The 6,919-nt window shown below is 47.7% G+C and overlaps 4 non-coding genes across 4 annotated transcripts; 3 read left to right on the top strand and 1 right to left on the bottom strand.

The window, feature by feature from the left end:
- Positions 1 to 427: 427 nt before the first annotated feature.
- TRNAR-UCG (transfer RNA arginine (anticodon UCG)) lies at positions 428 to 500 on the bottom strand. The gene has a single exon. It is a non-coding gene; the product is annotated as a tRNA-Arg (tRNA).
- Positions 501 to 2,755: 2,255 nt separating this feature from the next.
- On the top strand, positions 2,756 to 2,828 carry TRNAF-GAA (transfer RNA phenylalanine (anticodon GAA)). The gene has a single exon. It is a non-coding gene; the product is annotated as a tRNA-Phe (tRNA).
- A 299-nt stretch (positions 2,829 to 3,127) lies between these two features.
- On the top strand, positions 3,128 to 3,213 carry TRNAY-GUA (transfer RNA tyrosine (anticodon GUA)). The gene is given in 2 exon segments: positions 3,128 to 3,164; positions 3,178 to 3,213. It is a non-coding gene; the product is annotated as a tRNA-Tyr (tRNA).
- Positions 3,214 to 4,845: 1,632 nt separating this feature from the next.
- Positions 4,846 to 4,917, top strand: TRNAE-CUC (transfer RNA glutamic acid (anticodon CUC)). Its single transcript has one exon. It is a non-coding gene; the product is annotated as a tRNA-Glu (tRNA).
- Positions 4,918 to 6,919: the final 2,002 nt, after the last annotated feature.

Below are 6,919 nucleotides of genomic sequence, written 5' to 3'. Positions count from 1 at the left end.
AGTGAGGGACGCTGTGCTATGCTTTAGTGAGGGACTCTGCAGTGCTTTAGTGAGGGACACTGTGCAGGGATTTAGTGAGGGACACTGCAGTGCTGTAGAGAGGGACGCTGTACAATGCTTTAGTGAGGGACACCGTGCAGTGATTTAGTGAGAGACACCATGCAGTGATTTAGTGAGGGACACTGTGCCGTGCTTTACTGAGGGACGCTGTGCAGTGCTTTAGTGAGTGACACTGTGCGTGTTGTGAAAAAGAGTTACAATTTAGGAATTTGCAGAAAGTATATGTATTAAGCGAGGTTTTGTGGGCATTTGTCAGAATCACCACCTCCTTAGTAGCATCCTGCATAGATTTAAAAACAAAAACATTGAAATGTGCGCAGGATTGTAGATTTCATAAAATGTCCTTTCAGTAGAGGGTAAAAGAGCCCGACCACGAAGGGACTCGAACCCTCAATCTTCTGATTCGAAGTCAGACGCCTTATCCATTAGGCCACGCGGTCACATGGAAAAGCACCACAAGTGCTGCTCGCGGCTGCTGGGAGCATCCCTGGCCCTTGGTAACTGTCCGCGGATTACGGAGAGGGGACTCTCCGGGCGCTGCACCTTCTACTCACAAGTACTTGTGTACAGGCGCTATGTGTGTCCGCTCCACACCGGTGCTTACTGTCCCCCGCTCCTAGAGGATCAGAGGTTACGTTTTGATAACCCGTCCTTGTAGTGTGTGTAGTATTTCTAAATGGGGCTCATCCTCGCGTGTGATCAAGATCACAAGGGCAGTTTGTTGACTTCCGCTCTCCTGTGTATCCGTTTTGTCTCTATTCTTTCATAATAAGTCTGTGTTTTTCTCATTCTTTTCTCTGCCTGTCTTATTCTTCTTTTCAGCCTCAGTGGTTTAGCTCGTCGCCTCTGTTTAGATTCCTCCCTCACTGACCCTCTCTCTTTGCTGTTTCCTTCTTTCAAGGCGCGTGTTCCTGCAGCAGTCTGCGTGTTTTATTCCTGTACAGAGCGGAAATGACCAAGCTGATCCCACACACCCTGACTCAGAGCAGCTGAGTTTATCTCTATTCCTTGCTCTTCTCTTTATCTAGAAACTCGTGGGTTAAGCAACAGTGATGAGCACACTACGAGAGGATGCGGTCATTTACAACACAAATACTCTGAGCCCAAACTGCAGTCTCACGCCTCCCATATGGTCTAGCGGTTAGGATTCCTGGTTTTCACCCAGGCGGCCCGGGTTCGACTCATCAGGCGGGCAGGGCAGCATAGGTTTATACAGCTGCCTGCCCTTGGATCGCCCGTAAGATAACCCACCATATTGCATACTTTTGTATGGAATAAACCTGCAGTAATATTTTTCCCAAACAAAAGTTGTGTTGTGTATTTATTTATGCATGCATACTCTGTTGTGGTATGGGTGGGGCCTGGTGCCATAATGTGACTATGACACAGGTGAAGGTGCACAGGCGATGCCACCAATATAGCGCTCAAGGGTGAAGTGAAAAAGGCGCGTAGTATGTTACACATGAAGATGGCGGTAAAATCAAGTATTCTCCACTCTACAAACGTGTCTTCGAGGGTTTGTGGGAGTCCAGGGGCAGTGGGAGAATCCTCTGGGCTTGAACAGCTTCGGATGTTCAAGATACTCGTCTTTAAATTGATAACATTCCTCTTGTGGACAGTGTGAGAGGGTAGAAAGTGGGTTTAGAAGAGTGATGGTGTGATGGAACCTTACCGGACACAGACTCGCGTGTAGACAATCTGAGAGGCAATGAAAATGCATAGATCAAGGGTCCACTCTGGACCCTGCCAGCGCCTGGAAACCCCCACGGGTGACAAGAAGCGCTCTACAAATCTACTGATTGATTGATAAACATGAACCCCTGAGCTAGAAAGGGCACTCAGGTTCCATAGCGCTTCGAGAACGTGCAAATAGTGGAAACACGCTGCATACATGCAGTCCTGCACAGCCATGTGCTGCTCGTGCTGAAAAAACGTATTTTCTGCCTGTCCAGCACTGAAATTAACAAGATATTATCATTATTCACAATTATACAAAAGTTGTACATTGTCACCAAGAGTGAAGTGATGTGATTGGAAGAGTCCCGATGATGGGGGGTCCGCAGTGATGTGAGGAGGGTTTAATGGATTTTATGGAAGATGTGGAATAAACTGAATTGTGTTTTTAATGTTTAACACTTTATCCTTGGATGGTTTATACGTTTTTTTCAGCTGGAAATAAACCTATTTTGAAAATAAAAAGCAGCTTGATGTAGGGTATTCTGTAAAGTGATGGACTCCAGCCCCACTTCCCCCTGCAAGAGCAGGATACTGTTTGTGGTCATGTGTGTGTTCTGTGATTCATGGTCCAGGGAGGCACGTGCCTCTGGGTGTGAGTTCAGAGCAGCCGCCCAACAGACCCATTGCTCACAACATCCACCCATCACAGGCGGGTCCCGGTGCCAGTGATGGTCGATGGCTCCTTAGGGTGGGTGCAGTTTTACCTGCCTGCCTGGATTTGGTTGAGTTTTGGGAAGAGTCACGGGGTCGATGACGTCACTGCTTAAAATGCCAGCTGCGTGTCTGGTCTTCAGTGCTGGGAGGAGAGCAGCGCCCCCCAGCGAGGCTTCTCTCAGTGTGAGGGCGGAGGTGATGAGAGCCCTGGACGCCTGGTAATAACCCCTGTAAACTCACCAATAATGCAGGAAACCTCCAGGGTCTGTGGAGCCAGAGCGGCCACACGCTGGGAACAGGAGCCGCCGAAATAGCTCAGTTGGGAGAGCGTTAGACTGAAGATCTAAAGGTCCCTGGTTCGATCCCGGGTTTCGGCAGATCCTTTTTGTTTGAAACATATTACAATCATTACTGCATAGTTAAATTTTAAACCCTCTAAAACTTGGTAAATAAAACAACCTCAATCTTGATTTCTTCCAGGTGCCAGCTTCTCTATTCCTCCCCCTCACTTCTTTCGAAGCCCTCTTTCATTCCTTGCTTATTCTCTTTATTGACACACGTTTCTCGCAATCCTACTCAGTGTAAATCTTACAATTTAAAAAATATTCCTCCCCTCCCCCCCCCCTTGCCAGTCCGACTCTGCATGACACATAGCTCCCGGCACCCCTCAGCCGAGCCTTCGATAGCTCAGTTGGTAGAGCGGAGGACTGTAGTGGAATAACTGACATCCTTAGGTCGCTGGTTCAAATCCGGCTCGAAGGACTTTTGCAAACTCTTAACTCTTGTTTTTCCTCTGCTTCACAATAGAAAGCGCCTCTTTCTCAGACACTCACACACCTGGGCTTTTCCTGCCTCCTCTCTTCACCTTTGCACCCCAGCTCCCTCCTCGGGGTGGGAGGAGGGGCTGAAGATCCAGGCCGGGCCCCCTCTGAAGCAGCGCTGGGAGCTGGTTGTGGTGACTCTGGCATCAGGTGATGCTGCTGAGAGCGCCTGCTAGGAGATGGGAGGGTTGTTGTGAGGTGTGGGCGAGGAGTGTGTGTGTATTGTAAGAGGGAGTGTGTGTGTGTTTGTTCAGCCTGTGGCCCCCTGTGTTGGTGTCAAGGAGCTGGGAAAAGAGATAGATCAGTCACAAGCAGGACAGTGCGGGTTGAAGGGCACTCAAAGAGCTGCTCAGCACAAGGCAGCGCAGCGAATCCTCGTTAGTATAGTGGTCAGTATCCCCGCCTGTCACGCGGGAGACGGGGGTTCAATTCCCCGACGGGGAGGCAGAACTTTTTATATTCCGCCTATATTTTGAAAGTATGACGAGAGGTCATTTATTTTAAATGTCATCTATAACGTGACACTCCTGCTATTGAGTACTGACGCTTTTCATTAAAGACATCATCTCCTATAACTAAAAGATTTTCTAATGCAATCACGTACATTTTAAGATCGATGACGGCCAATTTTCAACTGAGACAATTTTAGGGAAGGATTGCAGCCTTTTCATTTTAAGCTTCTGTGTACTTTCTTGACAAACAGGAACGTGTAATGGAGGGTTATTATTTACATAAAAAACAAAGTTTCTATGCAATACATAAAATGTATCTAAACATGTTTTTTTCACGCTAAATAAATGAAATGATGGGGCGGGCTCTGACAGAGTGTTTAATATGAAGGCAAAACTTTGTTATCTTTATAAACTTAATGGTTTACAACTTACAGGCGCATTGTGGAAGCAAAACTACCACCGACCCGGAAGTGTCCGCCCCGCCGTCCTCATGAGAGATATTATATTATTACCAAGGCCCAGGCATTACTGCCAGGTCCGATTATACCAGTGTATTCTGGGACTTGTAGTCCCGTTTCTAACTCTCTAAACTGAGGGCGAGGGGACCCAGCATCCAAAGCAAAAAAACACCTGGGTTGGGTGAAGTGCCGGTGCTCGGATTTGGGCTCACTTGAGAGCTTTGTCCAGCCCTTGGACGAGCTGCAGGGGTCGCTGAGAAGGTCTGCTGCCCTCCTGCAGGGGTCCCTGAGGTCTGCTGCCCACCTGCAGGGGTCCCCGAGGTCTGCTGCCCACCTGCAGGGTCCCCGAGAAGATGTGCTGACCTCCTAGAATGGTAATTGTTTTCTTCCCTCTTGCTGTTTTTCCTCTCCAGTTGTGTGTTATGACGATCTCGTACATCTTCGGCATTTAGAAACTCTAACAGATTTCTGTGTATTTAAATTCCGTTCTTCATGGTGTGCCTCAAAGTGGTGTGTTTTCTGTGTCTGTTGCTGTTTTGTTAAGTTTAGTAAATACTAGCTTGAGAGTGTTAGCATGATATGTATTCTTAGTACACAGAACCTATGCCAGCATGCATCCTCACACTGTGTCATGAAGAACCTGCTTTTGCGCAGTACCTACATTCCCTGGTGGTCTAGTGGTTAGGATTCGGCGCTCTCACCGCCGCGGCCCGGGTTCGATTCCCGGTCAGGGAAGGTGTCATTTTTCTGTCTTTTAGTGTATGTTTGTTTTTTATTTTGATCATATCCTAACTATTTTCTCGAATTGTCATTATTATTTGTTTTTTTTTAATCAGAAGTATTTTATTACATACATTTTTCCTTTAGGTGACACAGTAAGCACTGATAAAAAAGTGACTGCTGGTTCACAAAGCTTATTCTTCACAACAGATGTCCTACCATTTGGAATAATCACTTCAAATGTAGGTGGTGTGTTTCTTTTCAATTGTGGGCTTTCCTTAGCGAAACACCACATAAATGGGCACCTCATTGAAAATCAGGCAAACATGGAGATGTTTAACCAGAGCAAGACAGAAACAATTCTATGTCAGGAAACGGAGGCTTCTGATTATGCTTCTCTTTGCTTTACTGACATTTACAGCAGCAAACAAAACTTTAAACTACATAACCCATCAGGCACAGCATGCCCTGTCTCCACCAATCACCTCTCACCCCCCTAGGGCATGTAACTCCTGTCCTCAGAGATCGTCCTCTTTCTTTGCTGCAGCAGCAAGGCAAGTACATCTTCATTTACATTATTTACTGGATACGCAATGTTTTAAAGCATTGATTGTTGGTATTGTGCTGATTGTAAGCCGTATTAATTGTGGATTTGCATGTTTGTGGGCGTGTAGGGGTGCAAGAGTCAATTCCCAAACGCGAGCTACCGTCGACACACCTAGCTGACAGCCCTAATGTGACAAAGCACACAATAGAAAGGCCTCACCCCGAGAAATCAATTCACTTGGAACGTAAAGTACTGGATCTTTGTTTGCTTGTGAACAACCTGTGCATCGGCTCCAAAACACACGTGATGCCCCAGTCCCCCCAGCCTGAGTCGTCCCACAGTGCACCCCCCATCCAGGCAAATGCCATGACACATCACTCGGCTCCCCTAGATCCTTTGTTGCTCGAGTCACCTGCGCCATGTGGACCCGAGTGAAACATGTACCAAACATCCCTATGAAGGTCTCCCCCCCCCCATAGCAGTACCACTGCCCTAAACTCAGGCCCTTACCGCGAGTGTGAGCGCCCACGAAATCGCGCATAAGGAATGGCAACTCGGGTGCAAAACAAAGAGGGGGGGGGGGAAATGTGTCTGTACTTAGTAATAACATTTCCCCCGGAGTTGTGTAGCCACCACAGAATAGTGCCGGTATGAACATTACCCGAATTGTATGCCAAGACCCTGCCATGGCCCTAATGCCCAAGTTGGAAAAGGAAAGATTTATTGCATCTAACGCCACCGGAATGCACGAAACTGGGAATTACACGGCCCGCGGCGCCTGACTAACAGACACACAGCTGCAATGCCCGACCAAAGCTGGCTCAAAGTAAAATCCTGGGGCCGGAACCAAACACCTGCATGGCAGCCGTTAACTGCACATAGCTTCCCCCCCCCCCCCCCCCCCCCTCTGAGTGGAAAAATGCCATGCAACTGAACCAATACTGACACATAACAGCTAACCAATATACCGAGGAGACTGACTACATCCTCGGACCCAGATCGCTTTCCATTGCCTATCCCCTACCTTCCGAGAAGTGTCCCTTAATCCTCATGTCGGAGCCGAAAGGGGCATGCTAAGTTAAAAAGTGGTAACGATTCCCTAATGTTCCTCGTTAGGAGCTGGCCAAGCCAGTGCTGCAATGCCATGGCAAACATCGTAAATGCGTAGCCTATTACCCTTATTGTATCAGCCGCACTGACTGTGCCCTCACTGGCAGAGCCTGTTAATATGTTGCCAAGGCAACCGCAGCGCGCCAAGCTTCGTCGCTTGCAGCGCAAAGAGCTCTAGTCCTTCACCCTATGTCCTATATCTGCCCGAAACGCAACTAGCACATGAAATGGCGTCACTATAATACAAGTAAATAACTTTGCTTTCACAATTCGCTAAAATTGCAAAAAATCGCAATTTTTAGGTGAAAGCCCACTAATACATTGCTGCCTGCCTAAGCTCCTATTTTGCCCCAAAAATTG

Source organism: Triturus cristatus, chromosome 4_1, assembly GCF_964204655.1.
Source record: "Triturus cristatus chromosome 4_1, aTriCri1.1, whole genome shotgun sequence".
Lineage (NCBI taxonomy): Eukaryota > Metazoa > Chordata > Amphibia > Caudata > Salamandridae > Triturus > Triturus cristatus.
This window is presented reverse-complemented; position numbering and strand designations above follow the sequence as displayed.